Below are 14174 nucleotides of genomic sequence, written 5' to 3' on the forward strand. Positions count from 1 at the left end.
CACATAAAAATTACTATTACTATTACTATTACTATTACTATTACTATTACTATTACTATTACTATTACTATTACTATTTATATTTATATTTATATTTATATTTATATTTATGTGACTATATATATGTATATTTGTATTTATATAAAATAAGCAGATCTAATATGGTCATCAACATCTTTCATGCACAACGCCTGCTAGGAGTGCCACATTCTCCAAGTGACTGGAGTAGATGCACCATTACTGCACCCTTTAACCATTTTATAACCCTTTTTTAATAACCTTTTTGCAAATCCTTTCCTTTTGATGTGGGTGCCTGTCCACACTGGACCTGCACCTCCCATGGTTGTCACATGCAGCTACTGCCAGACCTGTCTGGTTAACAGCCCAGCTTTTCTTCCAGCATCATTTTAGAGTCTTGTGGCAGTTGGTTATCTCTTGACAGCCCCTAAGAAGAGACAGCAACTGTTACACAGCCAAAACAAGGCTCTGCTTCTGAATAATTAAACACTTAGCAAGAAAACTGTCTTTCATCGCTCTGGTAGCCTCAGTATTTCCCCCACAAAAAAATTTAAAATATTATTTCCATGTCCAGTTCTTGTTCTCCAAATCAAAGTGGCTCCTGAAGGTGAACAGTCTGCTTTATTTCTCACAAAATAGTGTCATTTCTACACTCACTGCAAATTGTCCACAATGGGATTGTGGACAATTATGTTGTCATTATGATTTTAAAAGAAGATGTGGTTTTGAAAGAGTAATGATTTTATGAGAATCATAAAAAAACCTATGATTTTTAAAAGAAGCTCTCTAATATTGGGCAATTTGTGTGAATCTTTGCTCTGTGAGCCTGCAGAGAAAACACCTCCCATCTGTTCACAAACAGGAGGGAATCGCTTCGGGCTGTGGCTTTCAACCTCACAGATGTCTCAGCTCCTCTCCATCTCCCATGCATTGCTAAGGACAAGATCACAACAGCTAGGCCAGTTGAAAAGGCATTTTTGCTCTTGCCAGGTAATAAAAACCAAGTTCTGCTCCATGTGGTGGAAATGAATCAGAAAGCTGAGCAGAAACAAAAGGCATTGTCTCTCTGTGGAGTACATCCTGCAGGTAAAAACTTGGGAGAAAAGGTATGAGGAGAGAGAAATGCAGCTCCAAACAGGCACCCCTGAAAGCAAGGCTGATGCCAACTGACAAAGTGTCATGATTTATTTAAAATTTAACCCATGGGAAAAATATGCCAGAAGTGATTGTTTGCCAACAGAAGACACTGAGGGAACATCAATTTTCATGACGGAAAACAGTTCTTCAGAAATGTTTTGAGCTTTCATAACAATGAGGAGAGCTGTCATGATTCAGCCCACACTCACTCATAGCTGGCAAAGCTGGTGAACATATTCAGCTCCAGTATTATATTATTTTGCTTTTGGGGAGAGCCTGCTTGGGACTGAATATTTAATGAGTGCAGCCTCCTTTTTGGCTGATCAGAGGCATGTGTCTTTCCATTTGATTCAGCCACTGTTCTGCAGCCTAAGAAATACCAAAGCAGCTCAGAATGAAAAGGAAATATATGTTTACCCAAACATAAAATTTTTCATCTCAACCCTCCTCCAAAACAATACTATGCATCTATGTTAACTTAGTATAGGACTGGAGAGTGGGGTGGTGTTTATTTCTTAGTGTTTCCTGCTTTGAAAAAATATTTCTTAACATTCATAAGTAATTTAAACCTCTGTTTCCTGAACATATTTTTAAAAATTGTGTGTCTGCAGGCTGACAAAGCCATAGTCCAAAATCTTACCTTACCATTAGGTTGCTTAGTCCCCCATTTTTGAGACAAAATTTAAGCAAGCAATTTACCCTAACCAAAAAAATTAAGAGAATTAGCTGGTTTTGAGGAAAAAAATATATTAGTGCCACAGGCACTTGGGAAAGGGGTAAACTGCTAGGGTAAGGCAGCTCTGCTAACCTAGATGCCACACCTATGTTAAATGTGACACAAATGGATGCTAAAAGGAGTAACTCATAATTAGTGTGGCAGTGGAGGACCAGGGCATAGTGCCAGAGTTTGCTGAGAACCTGGAGATTCACAGCCCCCTTTCAGCAGAACAGCATCTATATGGAAACCAAATTTGGAAAGAAATGTCTCTCTGTACAGTTGGATTTGATCACAGGCTCCAAACTCAAATTTTGCACTGGAAAAGCCATATTGGTATCTATAATTCTGAATTGACTGGGTTTAAAATTCTAGATAAGGGTGTACCAGTCTTCCTAATTCCCAGAAAATCAAACTGATTTTCATATTTCATAAGTCATAAGTAGAAGTGCAGTTTGTTGAAAAATCAAGTAAGATATCACAATGCTGCTGAGTACACAGCATTTTAAAATTGATTATGCTTTTCAAAAACCTCAGGGTTTCAAAATAAGTATTCTGTGGTGGATCAACACTGACATTGCCAAACGAAGGTGAATTGTGAGGTAATAGACTTTCCTCCCACAGTCTCATAATTTCTGTCAGGAATCTGAAGTGACAGCATATTAAAAAACTATTTGACTAGCCACTTTTTGACACTCAATAAACAAATAGGCTGACAAATTCATAGCCTTGAAATCAAACAACATATGAGGGCAAAACAAACAACGTATGAGGGCATAGAGCCTCTGTTCTCTAAAATGATTCTATGAATCCAGCACAAAATAGATTCAAAACCCACAGAGAATTCAAGTGAGTTTATTAATTTATAATGTTTTCAATAGCATCACTGAAAATCCATAGATAGGACAAAATCAGTGTCTAAAATTCTTGATGTTCAACAAGATGTAACTATAAACTTGCAACAGCGAACTTTACTGTGCCCTCGGGCTCTCCTGGGGTGAGTCACTTATCAAAATCCTGGCAAAGACCATCAAGTCTTAACTTTTCCACTTGAGGCTGCAAGCCCACATGCCCCTCAAATATTCCTCATGCCTGCCTGTATCACCTGAGCTCCACCAAACACATTTGGACAGAAACAGAGGGACTCCAACAGACTGCAAGCCCTCACCAATTTTACTTGTTTTTTCCACTGAATGCAGTGATGAAATCTCCCACCAATTTGATGTGCTGGAATCCAGTTTTTGTGGCTTCTCTAGTGAAGAGATTAGTCTTGTTTTCATGGGACACAATGAGCTGCAGATGTGAGATGTCAATATTTATTACCCCTGCTTTCCTCTGGCACCTTTTATGCTCGTTCCAAGTTTGTCTGGGGATTCTGGTGTATCTTTACTGTCGTACCAAAGAGTCTTTTGGTACAGTTATAGCTCTATGTCCACAGAAAGGAAGTGAAATTTTGCTTCAGGAATGTCCTCTCACAAACATTTTAGTGCTCTGCCACCAGGCTGATCATCATGCTGCTCCAAAATAGACCCCAAATGCCCAAAGCAGCATCCACTTTTCACAGCATTTTGATCAGTTCCTATCAGGAGGATGCTATCAGAACAGCACACTGATAAGCCCTTTCACTTGTCAGGGACATGGGGATGAAAACCACCTGACAAGAACAAATAAATGATCCCAGCTCTGACACAAGATGGTTATCTGTGACATGCTGGCACCATCTGTGGCTCACAGGAGACAAGCAGGTCAGCTGTAAGCTCAAGACTGGCATTCTAAATGGCATTTAGAGCCTAGAAGCATCATCCATCAAGTCTCTTTAGCATCTCTGAAATTTCTATCAGCCCTATTACATTACAAAGATATTTACCTACAAACATATTAGATTAAAAATGTGTATTTCAAAGTGCTTGAATTGGTACAATGGACACTGCTACAAAAATACAGCAGAACTGTAAGATCTGGATTATTTAGCTTGCTCTGGCTAAACACAGAGTTTTTCATAGATGGCTGAGAGAGAATGGAAACTTTCATATTTTGTTTACACATCTAAATTGTACTTGACAACATGAATAAAGATACATGCAAAATTTATCTCTACCTCCTAAATCAAAAATGACACAGGAAAATCAAAAAAATGCTTGAAGAGTACAGATATGGCTGAAGTAACTAAAGAGTTTCACTGACTTCTCTGAAAGCTATACTCTTAAACAGTGGAAAAACAGCTAACCTGCTAAGGAATACATTCAGAATCTCTACAGTTTTAAGTCCAGAACATTAAAGAAATAATTACATCTCAGACTCTTTTATTCTCAAACATTATGGCTGTATTCATCCATTTTGTGTCTGCCAAATTTTGCCTGTCATGTGTTGCTCAGGGCTGTACACCCTTAGTTGGTTTTCCTGATGAATTCTATTTCTCTAATTAATTAATCCATCCAGGCATTTACTTAAACTCACATCATGTTATTACAGGTGATAAATGAACAAGGAATAAAGAACATTCTAACTCAGTTGCTGCTTATGATGTTAGCAATGAGAAACCAAGTGCTTTCAAAGTGCCCCCCTCCCACATGATTCAGAGAGAGAGAGTGCAAGTTTCCTGTGTGAACCTAGAAAATAAAGGACAATTGCTAGGATTTCTGTCACGAGTGAAACTCACTATTTTATAAGATTGATCTTTCCAGCGCTGCCCGTGTTCACTGAGCAATTTGGAGGCTCCAGCTCCATGGGAGAGCACATGTGGTTTGTAATTTAATGAGATCAAACAGGCCAAAAGTGACTCCAAAGTCAAGTTTAAAGTTCTTTTAGCAGTTTAAAACCTGAAAAGGCATCTATAATTTGTTTTTACACGCAGAAGAGTGACTATAATAGATGTGTCTTTGAGACAGTAAAATGAAGTGAGCCATCATTGCTTCTCCTTTTGACTTGCACCTCAGGAATTCCAACCCGTAACTCTCTATTGCCCACAAGCATTTTTTGATCCTTTTTTCCCTTCAGAGAATTCCCTTCCCAGATGAAAAGCCAGTGAGGAAATGCTGGTCTAAATGATCTACATCTCTCTCTGCTAGACACACCTGTGATTAAGCCTTGCTAATGGCTACATAGAAAATAACTCAAATTGATGTGATGGTAAATGGGACACCATAATTAGCACCCTCTCTTTCTGCCTCTATGGAAATTTATCTATAAGATTCTTTGCCCCATTTTGATATCCATGGAAATTTTAAAATATCTTAATAATTGGGTAGACAGGTCATATAATTGCTGCAGAAGCTTAGTTTCTTAGCTTAGGTTTTTTCTACAATAGTCAAATGTGTTCAGCCAAAATTTAATCACTCTCCAAGTGGCAAGGAGGAATTTTGCTTATGAAATCTTGATTAAGCAATGTATTAGCTCAACAGACAACATTTTTTTCCCCTGTGTCTCTGTCTAAAGAGAGATTTCTGCTGAGTGCGTGTGCTGGGCACAGTATTTTTCCATGTCTTCATAGCAAATTATAAGACTAAATCATTGCTTTGTTTCCCACCCTTTCCCACCCCTTTCCACCCCTTTTTGGTTGACTTTACAGGGGTTTTGTTTGGATTTCAATGAATTAATACCTCATCAACTACTATATTGTTAAACTCTATTGCATTGCTCTTGCTAATTAATGGTTTCCCCCCTCAGCTTCAAGGCTATGAGGCTGAATATCATTTTCAAAACAGAGATTTATATAAAAGAAGATGCATGAAACCTAGGCAATTTATATCATTTCTGATGAGCTAGTGTCTGAATCAGAAGCTCTTTTGGTCATCTTGCCTTCCTGATCTCCTAAAACACAGGGATCTTAAGGTTCCTTGCATGCAGGCTTCTTTTTACTGCAGTTGAAGCAAATCTACAGGCTGAATTAAAGCACCAATCTTTTACCCAGATTATAGAGAAAAAGAATCACGGCTTTTTAATTCCTTGCTTTCATAGCCAAGTCTCCTAAATGACTAGAAAGAAATAAAGCAATAAAACTACTAAAATGCAGTGATGCAGAAGAAGAAACTTTCTGATTCACTTACTTAGGACAAAGCAACACTCAGCTCCTTCATCTTTTTCTATGTCATCATGTCATGAACTTTCCACCATAAGGTTTTCAGTAGCTAAAAAACAGCAGTTTACAGCTGCAAAACAGAATCAGCCTACCACAGAAAGTTCACAATTTATTTGCTGTGGGCAAGAAAATACCATACATTAATATCAGTGTTTTTACAGCATTGATATTAGTGCCTTCTCAACCTTTGAAAACATTTTTGACACGGTAATTTCAACAGTGGTCAAGGTTTTTCCTGTGAACAGAGCTCTATTCAGACACAGCTCTAGGCAGTCATTGCCCTTCCATTTCACCAACAAGTGTATTTATGAAACCTGTAAACACACTTTTGCAACACACCAGCACATTACAGACCCATAGTTGGGCAGTGAGAGAACTACTCTCCATGAAGGTTAAAATAAATCACCAAAAATTGTTGCTAATTTCAGCAGGCAGAGGGCCCAGAAGGAATTATATAGCAGTCAAGCACGGCTGCTTTTAGAAAACAAAAAAAAAATAAATTGAAAGGTTTAGAAAGTTATGTATTCTGTTACACCAGCTTGTATATGTAGAAACACTGTAATTGAAAATTGTCACCTGTTGTTTGCAAACAGAGCGTAGATTTTTAAGTGTTATCCCAATCTTGAGAAATAATTAGTCTTAGAGAAGCAAGAAGAAGAAGAAGAAGAAGAAAAAACTCTTAGAGAAGCACCCTAAAATGATTTATGATTGGTTCCTTATCCCAAGATGCTTTGACTCTCCATTTTAATTTTGTGCTTTGGCACAGAGAAAGGCCAAGGATTACTTAACACACATATACTCTCACTCAAATTCACCAGTTTCATTCCTCTGCATGGCAAAATAAGAAAACTGGGAATGCTATGATAGAGAATTTCAACCTTAGCCACATTAAGATTGAACCAAGTTTGTTTCTTGGACAACTTTATTGGTTTTAAAAGCTGCAAGAACCACTCTCCAGCCCCCCAATCCTATTATTAAGCATATGTGTATGCATATGTGCCAAGAATTCTGCCTGGTTTTGATGACTGTGGACAAAATAATAATTTTCCCCTTCTGCTTTACCTATGTAAGACTCACTTAATAACAGCTGCAGAAAAAGGATGGTTTCACAATTATTTTTAGAGATTTAAAGACACAAGACATACCTACACAGAGATCCATATAGAGCATATTCCCCTCAACAAAACGCAGAGTTCATCAAATAGGAGGTTCCCAGCTAGAAATTGTTAGAAAACTACTAGTAGTTCACTAAATAAAATTAAGACTGTAGAGGGAAAGATAACCTTTGACCTAAAATACTGTTTGTGCTAATTTACCATCCTGTTGTACCTTCTGACAGCTGTATCACTATTCCTTGCATAAAGAGCTCTTAGAATGACTTTCAACATTGTCCAATAGAACATGCATGTAATTTTTCCTTTTTTTTTTTTTTTTAATCCTTTGAGAAAAAAACTGATGTCCTAATAAGTTTTTTCTCCCTCAATTTTCAGTCTGAAAGACAGGAGAAGGAAGGATGGTTTGGTTAGATAAGGACTCAATGTGAACAGAGTAGAAAATTACATAAATGTTTTAATCACAAAGAAGACATTTAATAGAAATTGTAATAAAAGCTAAAAAGCAGCTGAAGTTATCTGAAGACAAGCAATGAGAACAGATTTAATAAGATGGGTGCTATTAAAAGAACTATTTAAAGAGAAGAATGAAATGGGAGAAGTTGTAATACAACAGCTAAGAGGAATGATCTACATTTAACTGGAGCACAGAGTAGAAATCAATGATGAACAGGATCAAGCAAAATCTCAGCAGACAATTCTGAGAAAAAGTCACAGCAGAAGCACCATGTGTGATCAATAACAAACTTGCCCACTAGTAGGCATGGGCAGAATGGCCTGGTGCTGAACAAAACATTTTCAAGACAACAGAAGGAAAAAAATATTAATTAAAGCAGTTAGGAAAGGCAGAGATCTAGCGACTTGTGAAGAATATTATGATGATAAGTGAAAACAGATACTGCATACAGGCAAAATCAGAAGAAAATAGAAGCATCATTTCTATCCCTAAAACAACTGAAATTCACACCACTATATTAATTTTCTATAAATAATCTGGTTAGCAAATGTTTCAGCTTAGTGGGGCATCAGTCACTCCTTTCCCCCACGTATGTTCTTTCCTGTAAAGATTATTACTCTGCTCACTGCATCATAGTTATGTGCTCCAAATAAGATCTCTTTAAATCATCACCTACAAAAATCGTCTAACTTTTTGGTAATTTGAGACCAGCTGTTGCAAAAAAAAAATAAAAAAAAATTAAAGGAGCATCCTTGTATAACAGAGAATACTCCTCACACAGAGGAGACAAGGGTTCATTGCAGACAGGGCAGAAGAACAATAGACTCACTGTTGAAGAAAGGCATAAATAATTGAGAACGTCTGCAAAGGGACTAAGTTCTCACAGGAACTGGCTTTTAGCCACTTGTAAATTAAGTGTGAAGCACACAGAAGTAGGAGGCAAACAAACCTGAAATGATTAGGCAAAAGAGCAGCCAAACACAGGTCCCAGTGAGGCAGTCAGCAGATCAGCTCTGTCAGCTCTAGCTGTAGGTAGAGCACAGCAGACCTTTTGTAAGAGTTTGTGAGATATAGGGCAGAACTTTTCATTTCCAGCTGGGCAAAGCCTGGTTCTGTTTAGTGGAACACATCCCACAGGATCTCTATATTCAGTTTGGTGTCTTCCTTCATACACTCAGTGTCCTAACATCATGCAAACCCCACCAGATCTCAAGACCCCACAGCCTTTTCCTTCCAAGAGCTGGATCTTGACCAGTCTCTATCACAAGGCACCGTTTCCTGTGACCTTCATCACCCTTAAGCTGCAGCAAATTTGGGACTGTAATTTTTCAAATCAGCCTCTTCTGCTGATGTTATGAAAGAAAAACAAAAACCCAAGGAACTATAAACCACTTCTGCACTTCTTAGGAAGATTCCCTCTTAGAAGCAGTGAGCATCCCAAAACACCTTTTTTTCTCCTCAACTGCTTACTTTGAGTGGGCAGTCCCATGAAAAAAGAACCAGAGCACCAGAAATTTCAGTATACATGCAGATATCTGGCTAAGTCACCCATGCTTCCCTTTGTTTTTCCAGGACTAAAGATGTTCTGCTAAGAATCAGAGACATCTGACACTGTCCCAGCTAAAAAACAACAAGGCTGTGAGTCAGAGACTTTGGTCAGCCAGAACCCATTGCAGTGGTGGTGAGCTCTCATATCCTCTAAGTTTACTAGAGAATATTTCCGTCTTACACCCTTCCCTCAGGTTTCCTAATGAACCCTCGCCACCACATAGAAACTCTCCTAGCTCTAGGGAACGTGGGGTTAGTCAGTCAATGTTTCCCTACCACACACACATCTCCCTTCACTCCTTTCCTCCCAGCTGGATAATGATGTATCTTACCCTTTATTTGAACATTTTTTTTTTTATTATTATTATTATTAAAAACCCTTTGTGTCAGCTGGGCATGTCTTTTAACACTTTTCTGACTAGCAGCTGCTAAAATCAGCTTGAGTGCTCTCATGTGCAGGGCAACCAGAGGATGAGGCCCAGACAGTTTGGATTTAGGTGAGGTGGGTCCTGCCCGACTATCCTGATCTCCTCTTATGACAAAGTGATACACCTAGGGGATGAGGGAAAGCCTCTGGAGCCTTTATAAAATTCTTTGACACCCTTTCCCACAGGATTCTTATGGAGAAATTGGATGCTCATGACCTGGACTGGTCAAATGTTCTCTGGGTGAAGAACTGTCTGGATGGCCAGGCTGGAGAGTGGAGGGGAGTGGAGAGACATCCAGCTGGGACTGGGCACTCCTGGGTCTCCTCAGGGGTTGGTACTGGGGCCAGTCCTGCTTAATTTCTTCATTGAGGACCAGGATGAGGGGATGGAGGGCCCCCTCAGTCAGTTCATGGCAGCTCCAGGCTGGGTGGGAGTGTGGCTGTGCCAGAGGGCAGGAGGGCTCTGCAGAGGCGTCTGGACAGGCTGGATCCATGGGATGAGGCCACTGGGGTGAGGCACAGCCAGAGCAGGTGCTGGGTCCTGCCCTTGGCTCACAACAACGCCCTGCAGCTCCAGGCTGGGGCAGAGGGGCTGGCAAGCTGGGAAAGGCCCTGGGGGTGCTGGTGACAGCAGCTGGACACCAGCCCAGGGGTGGCCAGGTGGCCAAGAGGCCGATGGCCCCTGGGCTGTGGCAGCCGTGGGGCGGCAGCAGGAGCAGGGCAGTGCCCGTCCCTGTGCTGCCACTGCTGAGGCCACAGCTCGAGTGCCGTGTCCAGCTCTGGGCCCCTCAGCACAGGGAATTGAGGGGCTGCAGCGTGCCCAGAGAAGGGAACGGAGCTGGGAAGGGGCTGGAGCCCCAGCAGGGGCTGAGGGAGCTGGGAAAGGGGCTCAGCCTGGAGAAAAGGAGGCTCAGGGGGCCCTTCTGGCTCTGCACAAGTCCCTACCAGGAGGGGACAGCCGGGGGGGTCGGGCTCTGCTGCCAGGAACAGGGACAGGAGGAGAGGGAACGGCCTCAGGCTGGGCCAGGGGAGGTTTAGATTGGGTATGAGGAAAAATTTCTTCACCCAAAGGGTTGTCAGGCACTGGAACAGGCTGCCTGGCGAAGTGGTGGAATCACCATTCCTGGAAGCGTTGAAAACACATGGATGGGTCTCTTGGGGATACAGTTTAGTGGTGAAAATGGTAGCGCTGTGTTAATGGTCTTTTCCAATCTTGACAATTACATGAGTCCGTAATTCCAAGATGTGCCACTTCAGATAAAAGGTTTGCAGGGAAGAAAACACCCTTACTGATGTCATGAAGTTATTGGGTGGCATTTGTGGAGAACTCCAACCAGGAACTAACTATTCCTTAAGATAAAACTTTAATGTAAGAGGCTTAACAACCTTTCTCAGTAAACCACATAACAGATACCAGAGCACAGACAGTGTTGTGCACCTTGTGCATTCTCAAGCATCACCACTGCAGACAGGGTGTTCCAGAAACTGCTACCACAGAGAAAACCCTCACAGCACCCAACTCCAATAACCATCTGTGGTTTGAAAAACATCTAACAACCTCACAGGCTTGTGTTTTTAAAGACAGTATATGCTCTAAAAAGTGCTTGGTTAGCTTAAACTCTTCTGTAACAAAAAGAACAGGAAACAATCTCTCCTCCACTGAAAGGATACACCCAAAGAAATAAGAAGCACCTTTATTTTTCCTAAAACAGCCTGTTCTGTGTAAGACAGTGCAGGACCTCTGTCACTTCAGCACCCTCCAGTTTTTTTACAAAATAATCATAAATCACCAGCACCTCTAGTGATGTTGAGCTTCCATTTTATAAGAGCAGGTAGAGCTTAAAATGGTGCTTAGGCACTGGCAAGTCTCTGGTAATGAAAAGTAAATTGTTTGCAGTGATGGAGGGGATGTCTCAGTGTAACCACGTTGTTTTATGTGGTTTCTTTGTGTTGAAGTTGCTCTGTTATTCCACAGTCTTGTTTTTTGTGTATGTGTGCATGTTGGGTCTGGTACTGTTGCATACTTCTGTTAGTATGTGTGAAATTGATAATTTCTCTTTTCTTTCATTCTGGCTATGCTTCCCTGTCTTTCTGTTGCATTTTTTTTCTCGTGACAGAGAATTAACGCTTTTCCTAAAAGCATCTTTTAGAAGAGGACCTCCCCAGGGAGATCCAGTACTCTCAACCCAGTCAGGGAGAGACCTGTGGCAATCATGTACTGCTCCTTAAATTTTGCACCCAGTACAATGTATGGCTTCAAGTCAAGCAGCCTGCTGCCAGCACACACAAATTTGCTTTGCACGCTGTAATGCAACTTTTCCATAACCTAAGTGGTCAGCTTTTTATTCTTTAGTAGAAATGCATGTTTTTGAAGTATAATGGACATGGTTGTATTTTAGTTCATTGATTAATGATGAATGAAGCCACCTTTATCATCATTACATGAGTAGGACTACCAGGAAGAATGATCAACCCAGTCTGCATGAGCCAAAGACTTTTTCCTACATCCCTTCCATGTTTAGCCCACTGCCAAGAGTAATTCAGGTCATAGTTACACTAGTAAGCAACTGCATCAGTTTACATGGAGGCTTTTTGGGGGGTTCGTTTCCCTTTTTTTTTTTTTTTATTAATTTTTAATTTTTTTTTTTTGCTTGGTTTGGTTTTTTGTTTCGGTTTTTGTGTGAAGTTTTTTGATTTTTTTTGTCTAATTCGTTATCAAAATCTTTAGCTGAATGGTAAATAAAGCCAGATTTCTTTGGTTTACTGAAATCGCTGCACTTCTGATGTAATCATTTGGGCTTGAATATGGAATTTTCTGCTCAGGAAAGGTTGAAGTTTAGTTAGTCTTGTAAATGTCAAAAGCTGGCAAAGAAATTCTGTCTAAATGGGAGCATTAAATAACCCATACTTGCAGTCCAGATGTGCCATGATTTATTTTACAATGTGTAAGGAGAGGCTGAAAACCAAGGAGATAATGAAGAGGAATCTCCCAGTAACAGCACATATACAATGCTACCACCCTGGACAATGTACTCACCTATGGCAGCAGATGCCTGCTGCCTTTGTCCATGAGGCCAAGGTTCCCCTCCAGGAATTTTGTTTTATCTCATCCACAATAAAGCTTAAAAAGACAATAGAAAGCCCAGCATGAACTCAGATTACAGGAAATAAATGTTCAGAGAAAGCGCTGAAATAAATGCACCAAAGCTATTTTCCATGCCACAGTTCTCCTCCCACCAGTCAGGTCAGTGGCAGGAGTGATGTGCCTGCTTTGTCCTCCTAGCTGCTGTGGTCTCCTGTCACAGAATCACAGAATATGCCACCTTGGAGGAGACCCACAAGGATCCTTGAATTCAGCTCCTGACCCTGCATTGCCAAGAATCACACCATGTACCCAACAGCCTTGTCCAAATTCTTCTTGAGCTCTGTCAGCCTGGTGCAGGGACCACTTCCCTTGGGAGCTTTTTCCAGTACCCAAACACCCTGTGTGGGAAGAACCTTTTTCTGATATCCAACCTAAACCTCTCTGACACAGCTTCAGGCCATTCCCTGGGCCCTGTCCCTGGTCACAGAGCAGAGATCAGTGCCTGTCCCTCCTCTTCCCCTCAGCAGGAAGCTGCAGAACTGCAGTGAGGTCTCCCCTCACTCTCCTCCATCTCAATAGACCAAGTGCCCTCAGCTGCTCCTCACACGGCCCCTCCAGGCCCTTCTCCATCCCCATGGCCCTCCTTTGCACATCTCTGACGGTTTCATGTCATTTTTATTCTGTCAGGCCCAGAACTGCACTCACCATTCCAGGTGAGGCCGCCCCAGCCCAGAGCAGAGCGGGACAATCCCTCCCTGGCCGGGCCGGCCCTGCTGGGCCCGGTGCCCCAGGACAGGGATGTCCCTCCCAGCCCCAGGGCACGGCCACTGACCGGGAGCCCCGGTCCCTTTCCCTGGCTCTGCTTTCCAGCCTCTTGTTCCCCAGTCTGTCCCTACACGTGGGGTTATCCCACCCCAGGGCACAATCTGGCACCTTCCCTCGTTGAACCTCACCTGAGGGGTCTTTGCTCTGTCCCCACCTCAGTAATCCTGACCTGTCCCTGCAGGCCTTCCCTCCCACTCTCTGGGCCATGTTTTCAAGCTCATCCTTTCACTAGCAATGGGCACAGAGGAGCATGACCCTAATAACAACTGTGAGGCTCCTGGGCCTGATCCAGGCCCGACATGTTTGATTCATGGCATTTCCTGGGCTCAGGAGGATTAAGCAGGCGTACAGGCTCTCACCACTTTCCTCATAGCCTCGAGAGGAAGGTGTGTGCCTGGCAGCGAGGCACAGCTGACGCAGTATTGCATAGAAGCAGAGAATGCTTTTCATCTGTGTCAGCTACTGACAGACAAAATTGTTCCTTGGGGCTGTAGAGAGCTGTGGAGAAATCAAGCCTGTCTAGATGCACTTCTGTGCACCAAAGGGGACTCCAGTGGGTCACACTGCTAGGAAGATGCAAAACAAGTCTTAAATAACCAATGTTATCCACCTCAGGTTCAATTCAAACTGTGGTAAACTCTAAAGAGCAGGCTCAGGAACTCCTTAGCCAGATGTTGTGGTAGAAAACCAAAGAGAAGCTAGCACTGATCCAGCTATATGTCTTAAAATACTTCTGGTTCTAGAAGACAAATCTTAAGTTGTTAAGATATAA

At 41.7% G+C, this 14174-nt stretch overlaps 1 long non-coding RNA gene across 1 annotated transcript in view; it reads right to left on the reverse strand.

Annotated features, from left to right (window-relative positions):
* LOC147647992 (uncharacterized) overlaps window positions 1-13377 on the reverse strand; it is a 54282-nt gene extending 40905 nt beyond the window's left edge. The window contains exons 1-2 of the long non-coding RNA XR_015280579.1: window positions 13283-13377; window positions 12530-12613 (exon numbers count right to left, since the gene is read on the reverse strand). This is a non-coding gene — a long non-coding RNA (uncharacterized LOC147647992). The remainder of the gene's footprint in view (window positions 1-12529; window positions 12614-13282) is intronic.
* Window positions 13378-14174: the final 797 nt, after the last annotated feature.

This window comes from Cyanistes caeruleus, chromosome Z, assembly GCF_971803275.1.
Source record: "Cyanistes caeruleus chromosome Z, bCyaCae1.hap1.1, whole genome shotgun sequence".
Taxonomy (NCBI): domain Eukaryota; kingdom Metazoa; phylum Chordata; class Aves; order Passeriformes; family Paridae; genus Cyanistes; species Cyanistes caeruleus.